We start from the raw sequence: 13,055 nt of genomic DNA on the forward strand, positions 1-13,055 counted from the left end.
AGTTTTCCATTGTTTAGACTGAATATTTCATGTTGATTAGGTTCCTCCAGCTGGAAAGCCAAAGATCTGTTTACGTTTCCTTCCTCCTCTCCTTTACGTCCTTCCTCCTGGAAGAGGATGGATGGACACAAGTTCAGTCCATACTTATCCACCTCCACATCCGTACACACCAGCCCACGTCCACACAAGGAGAAAACATCCTGCATGATTCCTGAGCCGCCTCTCCAGTGTTCTAACCGCTACTCTGTGCCCCTAGGTTTCACTGAGGACCTGCCAGTCAACCCAACTTGTAACAGCACCGAAGAGTCTCCATGTGTCTCCAAGGAAAGTTGTTTTTTTTTTTTTTTTTTTTCTGGTCTGAGATAGAAGTATTGTTTCTTTTTCAGTAGAATTAAGTTTTGAGTCTTTGAAGGTGTTCGTTGCAGATAGAGACAATTCCCTTGGTTGGGATAATGTGGACTGAGATACTTATTACCAAATCATGATGCCTCAGTCCACAGGATATGAAAATTGTTAGCATACATTACACCCTGTCCAGTACAGATTTCTCTCTCCTGCAGCAAGATTTCCTCTAAGAAAAGAATTCTGCAATTTGCAACCCAAAGGATCTTGGAAGTTCCATCCTCCAGGCAAAGGCCTTGCCTTTCATCCTGAGTATGTGTGTTCTGACATTACTGAACTCCACCACTGTTCCTCATCAGGAACTGTCACCAAGTGAACCAAAGATTGTGCATCTTTGTGATCTTATCCTCATAGTGTCTTCTCTTTTGTACTTGCAGGTGGCCCTTTCAGAATGTGAAAGCGGTATGTATTCTAGAATCATTCACTTTGGGAGAAAAACTTTGTAGAAGAGAGAGTTCGGGCTTTCTTTCTGGTTTTAGTGTAGAGGCCAAACTGATTCCAAATTCCTGCTGGCAATGAGTATAGGGGCCCTAGTGATAGTAATTTATCAGTAAAGCAATGTGGCTGATTACTGTAGTTCCAGGAAGAAGCTGTACTATGGTTAATAGTGTAGGTTTGTGTCCATGGGACTGGGTGTGTCTCTCTGTGTAATGAATAGCGTGATTCTCCATGTGTCTGTTATTTTTCTGTCTTGTGTTTTACTCGATATTTGTCACCCTGAACATCACTGTTACTGGTGTCACCTTTCCCCCCAAATGTCCCATCACCATGTACCATTAATGAGTATGTATATAAAAAGTAAACCAAGTATACACATTCACTGTATCCACTGATTTTATACCAAGTGACCATCCAATACCCTGAAAGACAAATCCCATCACTACCCAGGAAAATGTGTACCCCGCAGGCTTTTTAATTTTTCTTGAATTTCTTCTTGGCTCTGCTGGGTCTTCATTGCTGCCCAGGGTTTTCTCTGCTTGGGGAGAGTGAGGGCGTCTCTCTAGTTGGGGTGTGTAGGGTGTGTAGGTGTATCACTTTAGCAGCTTCTTTTGTTGCAGAGCATGGCTTCTAGGGCTCTTGGGCTTCAGTCGTTTTGGAAGGTGGGCTCAGCACTTGTGGCTCCTGGGCTCTAGAACACGGCTCAGTCCTTGTGGTGCACTGAAGGGTTTCGTTTCTCCAAGGCATGTGGACTCTTTCCAGACCGGGGATTGAGCTCGTATCTCCTGTGTTAGCATGTAGATTCTTAAGCACTGAGGCACCAGTGAAATCCTATATAATTCTTGAAAAACAAAACTGTGATTTAGTATCCCCCTCCTGGGTCAATCACACCTTCATTTAGTCATAAATCCCATTTCTTACTAGGTCTTATAGCATTTTGATTGGTCATGATTCAGCTGCCATTTCCCTCATTCAAACTCTTTCCTATTAGAGCCTCAGAATGAATCTTTTCCCCTCAATCAAGGCCCCCAGTACTGGGGAGGCTCCTTCCTTCTGCAGGGATCCCTGGTGGTACCCACATGCCATACTCAGGTCTAGAGGAATCTGCAAAATGAGGAAGCTAAAAGCATAGATGAAGTTCAGGCCAGCTTTGCCTCTTACGCTTTGAAGTGTCCAGTCAGTCCTGTTAATTCAGTGCACTGAGTTGTTTGGCTTGTCTCTAGAACTTTTCCATCCTGCAACAAAAATTTTATAACCATTTAACGACCCTCCCTCTGTCAACCTCCTCTCAGTTCTTGGAACCATGCTTCTACTCTCTGCTTCTCTGAATTTTCCTTTAGAAACCTCAGGTACATGGAATTGTGCAGTATTTATCCTCCATTGACTACCGTATTTCACTGTTACCAATATCCTCCAGCTTCATTCACAGTGCTGCGGATGACAAGGTATCCTCCATTTTTAAATGCTGCAAGGCTTTGAGTGTATGTATACACCACATTTTCTTTTTGATTTATCTGCCCATAGACACTGGGCAGTTTTCTTGGATTTTGTGTACAATATGGCAATGGATTTGTGATTGTAGATATCTCCTGGGCATTCTCATTTTATCTTCTTTGGACATAAACTCAAAAGAGTGATTTCGGATCTTATGATCATTCTCTGAATAATATTTTGAAGGACTTCCAAACTGTTCCATAATGGCTATGTCATTTTACGTTCTTACCAACAGTTACAAAAGTTCCATTTCTCTACTCTGTTGCCAAAATCTTTTATTTTCTTTTTAGAATACACAACCTGAAAGGTGATATCTCCTTTCGACTTGGTTTCCATTTCACTGATACTTAGTGATGTGGAGCCCTATTCCTATGTATATTGATCACTTCTCTGTCTTCTATGAAGAAATATCTATTGAAGCCTTTACACCTTTTTTAAAGTCAGTTATTTGCCTTTTGTTGTGTTTAAGCTGAGTTGTAGTAGTTGCTATTTCTTCTGGATATTGGGCCCTTCTTCAGATGCAAAGTTTGCAGCTACTTCCTCTCATTCCATCAGTAGCCTATCTGTTGATTGTTGAGGAGACCATCTTTTCTTCATTTGATCATTTTAGAACCCTGGCAAAGATCTTTTGGCCTCACATGTGTGAATTTATTGAAGATTCCCTCCTTAGGATTCATTGGTCTCTCTGCCTATTTTGCTGCAGGTAGAACACAGTTTTGCCTGCTGTGGCTTTCTTACCTGTTTTGAATTCAGGAAGCCTGAAGGCCCCAGTGTCATTCTTTGCTCTCAAGATTGTTTTTGCTCTTTGGGTTTCTCTTCGGTTGCAAAAATTTCAGTATTTGGGGATTTTTCCTTTCCATGTCTATAAAAATGACATGAGACTTTGTGAGTCGTTTCAATATATACATCACTTTTAGGAGTATAGGAAGGTCAACAACAGTAAATATTCCAGTCTATGAGTATGGTATTGTATTCTGATTACTTGTCTCCTCTTTATTTCAAAAGTATTCTATGGTTTTCAGTGCACAAATCTTTCACTTGATAAGGGGACCTTGCTTGGGACCTCTAGAGTCAGGGATGGGAAAGATGGGCTCTTGAAGACTGTGAATGTCCCTTCCTTCCCCTCTGTACCTACTCTCTAGTTACTTGTCAGACAGGAGCTCTGGGCCATGCCCTTCACTACTGCCTACAAGTGAGCCCCTACTGGGAATTTGCTTTGAATCTGAGTGTTCACCTTACTATTGGAATGTTCACAAGCACTCTGCCAATGCCTGGCCTAGGTTCAAGAGCCCCAGGGATACCTATATATGAATGATCTCATCAGGGCATCAAAGTGTCTACAACAGAGAACCACCTGAAGAGGCAATTAATTGCCTTTTCCTTGTCTTTGGAGCTATGAGAGCTGAACTTTCCAATGTAGTAGCCAGTAGTCAGATCTCCCTATCTATAATTAACATATTTCAAACAATATTTAACATTTTTAAAAAATCACAAAAAACACACATTTGTTGATCATAGTAGCCATATTTCCAGTATGTTTATAAGTGTTGGAATTTCAGCTTTGTAAGCTTGAACGTAAGAGCTATATTGGGCCTGTAGAAGTGTAAGGTTAAAATGTGATTCTCTCAGCATCTCTCTCTCATATGAACTTTTGCACTGAGATCGACATCTTGTTGAAGGACTCTGACTCTACAAACACAGGGGGGTCTGTGAACCTGGAGGAAAGACCAGGGAGATGCTGTGTGAGCCAAGCAGAGGAGGAGAAATGGGTGGGTCACCTTGTGTAATAACTGTATTATTGCTCATGGTTGTCTTTCTGCAGACTGCTTCCTGGAGAGTATTAGCAGCAGTGATACAGAAGAAAATGCAGGTAGGGAACAACTCTCAGATGGGATTAACAGGGAGAGGGTTCCAGGGCCAATTGGGTTACACTGAACTCTTTGGAGATGAAAGAAAGTGAATATAAACTGAGGAAGTAGCAGGAAATACGTGTAGCATTTGTATTTGCTCTTTTCATATTTTAATGATTTCATAGACCCATGTGATCATGTGCTGCACTGTGCTGTGCTTGGAGCCATCTCTTTTTGTTTGTCCATTTAAAAATCTTTCCGAGAAGGCGACTCTTTCCTTGTCCTTTCACTGCTCAATGTGAAAGCTTGGCTTCTGGGCAGTTCCTGCCGGGTTTTATGTACGAGGAACTTTGGCTTTATTTTAACTTCTCCTATGACGGCCGCATCCTGTGGGCACAGAATTCTCACGGTCACCTGACGCTGGAGACCAGGTTCTGGCAGTGAGTGTCAGGTGGTGGGTGAGACGTGAACTCTCTCCCTCTGCATTTTCAGGACTTGTGGGTTCCCCTCATGGTTGTCCTCACTGATTGTTCCTTGTACGAAGGGTGCTCTCAGGGTTGGATGAGGCAAAGCTCATGTGCTCTGGTCTCCCTGCCTGGGCTGAGTCTCCTGGAGCTCATCTCAGCACCACACCTCCCCAAGGATGCTGTGTTGCGTGAGAGCAGTCCATGTGCAGCTGCCCCTGGAGTCCAGCATGGCCACAGATTCTAGAGACTGTGAAGGGGCCGCTGGCTTTCTTTACACATTTGCTCTAGCAGCCCTGCTGACCTGGTCTCCTGGGACTGACCAGATCTAGATCAGAGACAGAGAAGTAGGACCCGGGGTGACTGCTCCCCTTAGAACCCACTACTCCCTCGAGACCAAAGCTCCAGGTGGTTTTGATCACCATCTTTGCACACTCCTCAACTCATTTGCTTACCTTTGATTTTTTTGTTTTGTTTTGTTTGCATTTGAGCTGTGGGATTTTCTGATATATTTTGAGTATGAGCTCCTAATGTGATATATGGTTTGCAATTTTTCTGTAGGTTAACTTTTCATCCTATTGTTTGTTGAAGAGACTACCTTTTCCCTATTTTGTTGTCCTAGAACCTTCATGAATTTCATTTCACCTTGTATCCATGAGTTTACTTGTTTGTTTTTTATTCTGGTATTTAGGGCTACACATCTATTTCTATGTCAGTATCATACAGCTTTGATTCCAATAACTTTGTAATGTGTTTTGAAATCAAGAGGTGAGAAAATTTGATTTTTGTTCTCACGATCATTTTGTCTATTTGGAGTTCTTAGTGGTTCTATACATATTTTTGGAATTGTTTTTTCTATTTCTATGAAAATGTCATTAATATTTTGATTGGTGTTGCAATGAATCTTTACTTAGGTTTAGGTACTGAAGAAATGTCAATAGTACTAAGTCTCCAGTCTATGAGCGTGGAACCTCATGTCAATTCCTTGTTCCTTGAGTGACTCCCTCAGTGTGCTGTGTAGTGTTCAGTGTGCTGGTCATGTCTCTCTGAAGGCCCTGTGTCCCTCCTTCCCTGATCTCAGAGTCGGTGGTGGAGGGGTGGGCTTGTGAGGAGATGCAACGTCTCTCCTTCCCGCCTCATCTCTTCTCTGATGATGTTCAGCACAGGCGCCCTGGGCCCTGTGTCCATACCTGTCCCCTCAAGAGGAACACCTGCTGGGAATTCCTCTAAGACCTGGGTGTTGACATTGCTGTTTCAGTGTCCCAAAGGCTCATGAGTACCTGGGATGTGTGCATGAGCCCAGGAAATGCCTACAAATGAATCATCAGATCAAGCCAGTCAGAGGCTCTGCAGACTCTGTTGGGGTACAATTCAGAGGCCTACAAGTCCTGGGCTTATCTAGACTTGAGACCAAAGAAAGATCCCAGAGTTGACAGAGATATCAAAGGTTTAATAGATGGGGTGATTTCCATGTCTGAAGTACAAGGGTCCTGGAGAGACCCCCACTGTGGATAGCAGGGGACAGGCGTGAGACAGCAGCTGCAGCATTCTTCCCTTGGGGGATAGGGAGTCTACCAGTTACAGTGGGAATGAACAGCAGGTTGGCTTCTGGGTTACAATGGTTACCATGGAAACCAGCAAAGCATCCATCCCTCTCTTAGACCCTCAGGCTAACTACTTTTATGGGTCAGAATCTTATCTTTGTGAATCTATCAGCAAACAGCTATTTTGAAATGGCCAGAAAATGCAGAGGAAATAATCAGGAGAGGGAAAATAACAGAGAGGTGGTAACATCCTATATATTGCCTTGCATGCTCAGTCACTCAGTTTTGTCTGACCCTTTGAGATCCCATGCCCCACATGCCACCAGGTTCCTCTCTCCATGTATTCTCCAAGGAAGAATATTAAAGTGGTTTGCCATATGCTCCTCCAAAGCCTCTTCCCAACCCAGGGATCCAACCCATGTCTCCTCCATTGGCAGGCAGATTCTTTACTACTGAGCCACCTGGGAAGCCCTACACCCTCCCTTGTAACAAAGTCCCCTGGCATTCCACAACCTGTTCTACCACAGTCTATCAGAAGTGTTAGAACAAGTGGTACTGACCTCCAGATTCATTCACTCTTCCCTGGTGACTCAGACGGTGAAGTATTCACTTGCGATGCAGGAGACCTGGGTATAAATAAATTAAAAAAAAAAAAAAGAAAGAAACTTGGGTCTGGAAGATCCCCTGAAGAAGGAAATGACCACCCACTCCAGTGTTCTTGCCTGGAGAATTGCATGACAGAGGGGCCTGGAGGGCTACAGTCCATGGGGTCACAAATTGTTGAACATGACTCAGTGACTAAGCAAATGCCCGTGTATAAACTTATACAGTGGTTGTTGTGGGTTACAGTGTGGTAGCCACTAGCCAGATGTAACTGTCAGAATTTGCTTAAAGGCATGTTTTACATGTGTCAAAAACACTTGGAATTTCAGGTTGCTTAGCATGAAGGTGAGAGCTCTAATGGGCCTGTAGAAGTGAGAGGTTGAGAACTGACTCTTTCAGCATCTCTATCTTTAGGTTTGCAACTGAAATCAGTGTCTTATTGAAGGGCTCTGACTGCACAGAGCACAGATGACTGCCATCTGCTATCCACGGAGAAGTGTCTTTCCAGAATCCTGGGGAAAAGTTCAGGGTAATACTGTGAGAGCCAGCAGGGCCTCAACTGGAGCAGAAGTGTGTGGGTCGCTCATTCTAATCACCGTGTTGCTCCTGGTTGTGTTCCTGTGGAAGGCGTTGTGGAGAGCATTTGGTGCAGTGATGAGGAAGGGGACGCTGGCAGGAAACAGCATTCCGTTGGGAACTGATGGGAGAGGCTTCCTGGAAATTTAGGGTTAAACACCTTGCTTGGAGGCTAAGGAAGGTGAACATGAAATTAGGAAGAAGGAACTGTGTAGAGTTCTGACTTACTATTTTCATATTTTAATGATATGATAGAGAAATTGTGTCCTGGACTTGCATTGTGCTCTGTTTATAAACACCTTTTGTTGCTTTCCTCTTCAAAAATTATTTTGCCCATAAGAGCTGCTCTTTCTGCGCTTCCACTGGTATGGAAGCCTGGTCTCTGGTCAGCACATCTCGGGTATTGTGTACTGCAGACTCTGTTTCTATTGCATGTTGAACTATGATGGCCACATCCTGGTGGCACAAAACTCGCATTGCCCCTTGAACCTGGGAACCATGTACTTGTAGCGCATGTGAGGTGGTGTGTGAGACGTGAACTCTCTCCTCCTGAGCTTTCAGGACTTGTGACTTCCCTTCATGTCTGTCCTCACTGTTAATTCTTCATGTAAAGGGCGCTCCCGGGGTGGACGAGTCACAGCACACAGGCTCTGGGTCCCTGCCTGGGCTCGGTCTCCTGGAGCTCATCTCAGCCTCTGCACCCGCCAAGGCTGATGTGCTTCCATGTGATAGGTCCACGTCCAGCTGCTCCTAGAGACCCTCCATGGCTGCAGATGCTAGAGTCTGTGAAGGGGCCACTGGGCTTCTTTACACACTTGCTTTCACAGCTCAGCTGACCTGGTGTCCTGGGATTGAGCAGTCCCAGGGCAGCAGGTCCTGGGGTCACTTCTGCTCTCATAACCCACTGCTGCATCCAGAGAGTCCTTCCTCTTCTCCCCAGTCCCAGGCCTTCCCCATCCTCTGTCCTTTCCTTACACCTTCCCAGGCCTCATCCCTCCAATTTTCCAAGTCTCAATGCAAACCCGGCAGCTACCAGGAGTTTATGGAGGACCCTTGCCACAGCATTCTGGCTAAATGTAATTGGAAGCGTTTGCCTCTGTCCTCTCTAAGGGTTTGGGAAACTTGAGGTGTTGCTGTGAGCATTAAGCATCTCCCAGATACCTCCGGTCACCCCAATTAATGGGGGAGTCTCTGTTGTGTGGAATTTTTGTCCTTCCCTCCCGCAGGGGTCAAAACACTCTCAGATCCATGCCAAGTCCTCCCTGCGAGGGATGGATTGGTTAATTCAATAATGGGCTGGTTGGAGATGTTGGTCAAACACCCATGGTCCTTCTTCCAATGTGCCCCTGTTGGAGAACTCTAGCGTTTGTGGAGGTTCAAGGAAGAAGGAAAGGAACAGGGATCAGAGGAGAGAAATGAGGAAGGAAGAGAGAGGAAATAGTGGGAGAAGGAGGCAAGCGAGGTCATGGGCAGAGATGCATGGAGACAGTGACCGCCTGGAGGAGGAACAGGTTGTCACAGCCTCATTCCTGGTCACATGTAGACAAGTTGAGGGTGGCAACAGAATGTTGGAGGTCAGAGACCCACTTTTTCATTGCAGAGGTGAAACTCTGAGGCCCTGGGAGGTCCTTGAGGCAAGTACATCAGGGGTCCCAACGCCAGGCTGTGAGGAGCACCAGGGTCCCCTGGTCACATCCTGACTCTAAGTCTCCCATTTGCTTTCCCACAGCCTCTCGACATGACTGCTGCCCTCAGACACCAGACGAGTACATGGCGGATAATGAAGATTCAGAGACAGTGAGCAAGAATACTGAGGTCATTTATTTCTTCTTTCATATCTTTCAAAAAATTTCTCTTTCTCTGATCCATAGACTCTTCTTGTAACCCTTCCCCATCTCTTCTTTCCAACTTTTTGTGATTAACCTTCTGGAGGACTTGGTCTCTTGTAGGCACTTAGGGTTCTAGAAGCTTATATAAAATTTATGAAATCTGTCTGCAGCCCTCTTCTCCCATTTCTTAGCATTGCCCTGGCTCCTGACCTCACGTCTGTACCCTTGAACCTGGCTTTGTCACCATGAGTGGCCTGAGCAGGAGTTGAGGCTGGAGTCAGCAGGTCTGGACCCACCCAGCTGAAGGAGCCCCCGTGAAGTTTGCCCTGCCCTGAGCTACTCCATATGACTGCTTTCCTGCTCTGGGACCAGCCTGACTGATCTCTTCCTTCCAGATGTCAGACAATTCTCTAATCATCTCTTTGGAGAATGGCAAAAATGTCATCAGTGATGATGAAAAAGACCAGGAGGAGCAAGTGTGAACGTGTGGCCTGAGTTGAAAAGGTGAGGCAGACGAGGGCACGTTGTCTCCATCATGACCCTAACTCACTTGGCGCTTCAGAAACATGAGCAAAAACCCTGGGGTCTGCTGCTGAGTGTGACCACAAAAGTGGAGACAAGAGTGTGGTAACAATCCGTGCAGATGAGTGGAGGATGCCCTGAGCACGTCTCCCCAGGGCACAGGTCCCGTCCACAGACCCCCCCGAGGTTGCTGGACTGGCTCCTCCGGCAGCTCTTACATTTGCAGGGAGGCTGGGGGCACTGTGGGGCCACTGTGTGCAGGAGTCCAGGAGCTGCTGTGCCAGCGTGTTCTCTTTGAAGATCCCCACTGGGGGCTTTCTCATCTCCTTCTGCAGGACCGAGCTCTGCCCTCCAACCCACCAAAGGCAACAGGGGCACCGCTAGTTCATTCCAGCTGCAGAGAGAGGTTGGAGAGGCTCCACCCTCCCCAGTCCTGGGCTCCTGGGAACAGAGTGAAAGAGACACGGGTGCCCAGAGCTCATGGAGTCAGGGAGTCACCTGGCAGCTCTGCCTCCCTGTGGGTGCTCCCTGGTCCTGAGGGTCCCAGCGAGCCTCGGGGGTGTCTGAGTCTGGGGTCCCTCAGGATCTGGAACCCTGGGGTCCTGGGTCAGCTCACGTACCTTTTCTCAGCCTGAAGTTAGATCTTGTGTAGATTCTTCTGTGTATGTGTCCAACTCCAACTTAAGAATCACCAGAAAGCAATTCTATGCCGTGTGTACTTGGGATGGTGGTGCTAGTGGTAAAGAACCCACCTGCCAATGCAGGAGACACAGGAGAGTCGGGTTTAGCTTCTGGGTGGGGAAGATAGACTGGAGAAGGTAACGGCGACCCACTCCAGTATTCTTGCCTGGAGAATCCCAGTGACCGAGGAGCCTGGTGGGCTGTCATCCATAAGGTTGCACAGACTCGAATGCAACTGAAGTGACTGAGCAGCACACTTGGGATGAGTGGCAGGACTTAACTTACTCATCTTCCTTTTATTTTATTTTTTTTCCAATTCTGTCCTTAATAACATATCTTGTTTTATTACTGTTTATAAAGCAGTGTCTTCTCTCAAATTTTAATGTTGTATATGCTAAACAAGTAAAATGTACCTTTATATTATAACAACATAATAACCATTTGAAATCATAAACAGGAGAGTTTGGCTGGGGCTTAGAAATGATTATTCAGGAAAATAGAGACCCTATGTGTCTGTCCATTTCCAATGCTCAGGTCTCAGGAGCAGTTGCACTGAGTGTAGGATAGGTGAGCAGGTTCTCCTACCCCGTGTCATCTGATTCCTGCTCCTCCCAGGGTCTAGAGGGAAGGGGGCCCAAGCTTTTAGTCCTGAATCCGAGTCCCCTGTTCCTCTGCCTGAGTCTCAGTGTCCAGGGGACCCATCAGTTGAATATTGCTGGCCAGATTCTCAGGTATACTAGCTCCTGTGGGGCATTTCTAAACACTTCCCACTCACAGAAAACACCCTCAACAAAGAGAAGCAAACATACCCAGTGCCCTGAAGATCTGAGCCCCAAAGCCAAGTTGAGATCCTGGGAAGTCTTGTGGGTCCTGCACACCCTCCCCAGGGAGCCCTCCTCTGTCTGACTCTGCACCTCCCAGGAACTCCATCACCTGTGTTGCCGTTGCAGGCTCTGATCTGAATCCCTGAAGACCTGGACCTGCACCCCATCCTGGACCCCAGAGGCAGTGGAGCCCACAGCACCAGGAGCCTCATCTGGACCAGATCAGGAGAGGCCTCGCTGCTGCTCTCCTGAGGGCCCTCATTTAGTACAGCTTCAGTTGTTTTGTTGTATAGATTTAGTATTAGTTTAATCTACAGTTTTATCTACAAGTTCTGTATGTATCTGTATGTTCAATGTTTATAGGTAAGGTTTTTCATTAAATTTTTAAAATCTCTTTGTTATTTTTACAAAATATTTGTTTGTAAAACACACATGTATAGAACAGCACCGTCAGCAGAGGTAGAACTTAATGAATTGTTGTGAGCCAGTCACCCTGGCTTCTGCTACCAAGGTCACTCCCCCTTTCACTCAACTCAGTCTTCATTGAGAAAGGAACTGCAGATTTAGTCCTTACATCTGTCCAGGGTCACCAGCTTCCTCTGCTTCCTTTAAATAGTTCCCCTGGCTTGATTTATTGAAGTGTGTCTGTACTGCTCTTTTCATTAATTTGAACAAACTGTCGACAAGAGAGCTGTGCACTTTCCTGGCAGAGATCTGACTATCTGGATTCTTTAAGCACCAGAATCTAATTCAAGATGCACACTTGGGGTCTCTGTACCAGTGAATCCATAAAAAGTGTGTTTTGAAACAGATAGAAGAGCCACAGAGTCAGGCCCTGGCTGAGATTCAAAGACTACCGGCCAGTCATCTCCCCTGGGGCCTCGAGAGAACCCTCCTCTGATGTTGCAAAGGAGGCTGCAGAGACCCACGCTGAGCAGAGCCTGGGGCAGACTCAGGGGTCCTACAGCATCAGTCAGGGGCCTTTCAGACTTGATGTTGATCCCAAGCAGCTGCTCACTACCCATCCTTTATTTTGTATTTTTTAAATTAATTTTTATTGCAAAATAGTTACTTAATAGAGTTGTGTTAGTTTCTACTGTACACAAAAATGAATCAGCCATATGTGTGTGTGGGGGTATATGTATGTGTGTGGGTGTGTGTGTATATATGTGTGTGTATATATATGTGTGTGTTAGCAAATCTCTGCGAGTTTAGCTCATAGTGTGACTGGGCAAGTGAATCTCATTAGTCTCTGTTCCTCACTATTCAACCTAATGCCATATACGTGTGTGTGTGTGTGTATATATGTGTGTGTGTATATAAATGTGTATATAAATGTGTGTGTGTATATATATATCTGTGTGTATATATATATATGTACATACATGCATATATGTATATATACACACACACACAGACACACACACATAGCCCCTCTCTTTTGGATTTCCTTCCCATTCAAGTTGCCACAGAGCATTAAGGACAGTTCCCTGTGCTATTCAGTAGGTTATCATTAGTTCTTTATTTTCTACATAGTTCTGGGTATATATATGTCAATCGCAATCTCCCAACTTACCCTATTCCCCCTTTGCCTCTCAGTGTCCAAATGTTTGTTCTCTATGTCTGTGTCTCTATTCTTGCCATCAAAGTGGGTTCATCTCTACCATTTTTCTAGATTCCACGTATATTCATTAATATACAAAATTTGTTTTTCTCTTCCTGACTTACTTCACTCTGTTTGACAGTCTCCAGTTCCCATCCTTTAAAAGACACTTATGAACCTCCTCTCAGGCACTGCTTTTGGCTAGACTTGCTACTGAAGATACCA

The 13,055-nt window shown here is 45.4% G+C and overlaps 1 long non-coding RNA gene across 1 annotated transcript in view; it reads left to right on the forward strand.

Annotated features, from left to right (window-relative positions):
- Positions 1-362, forward strand: part of LOC120860739 — a 3,938-nt gene extending 3,576 nt beyond the window's left edge. The window contains exon 5 of the long non-coding RNA XR_005720416.1: positions 257-362. This is a non-coding gene — a long non-coding RNA (uncharacterized LOC120860739). The remainder of the gene's footprint in view (positions 1-256) is intronic.
- Positions 363-13,055: the final 12,693 nt, after the last annotated feature.

Source organism: Oryx dammah, unplaced genomic scaffold, assembly GCF_014754425.2.
Source record: "Oryx dammah isolate SB20612 unplaced genomic scaffold, SCBI_Odam_1.1 HiC_scaffold_11168, whole genome shotgun sequence".
Classification (NCBI taxonomy): domain Eukaryota; kingdom Metazoa; phylum Chordata; class Mammalia; order Artiodactyla; family Bovidae; genus Oryx; species Oryx dammah.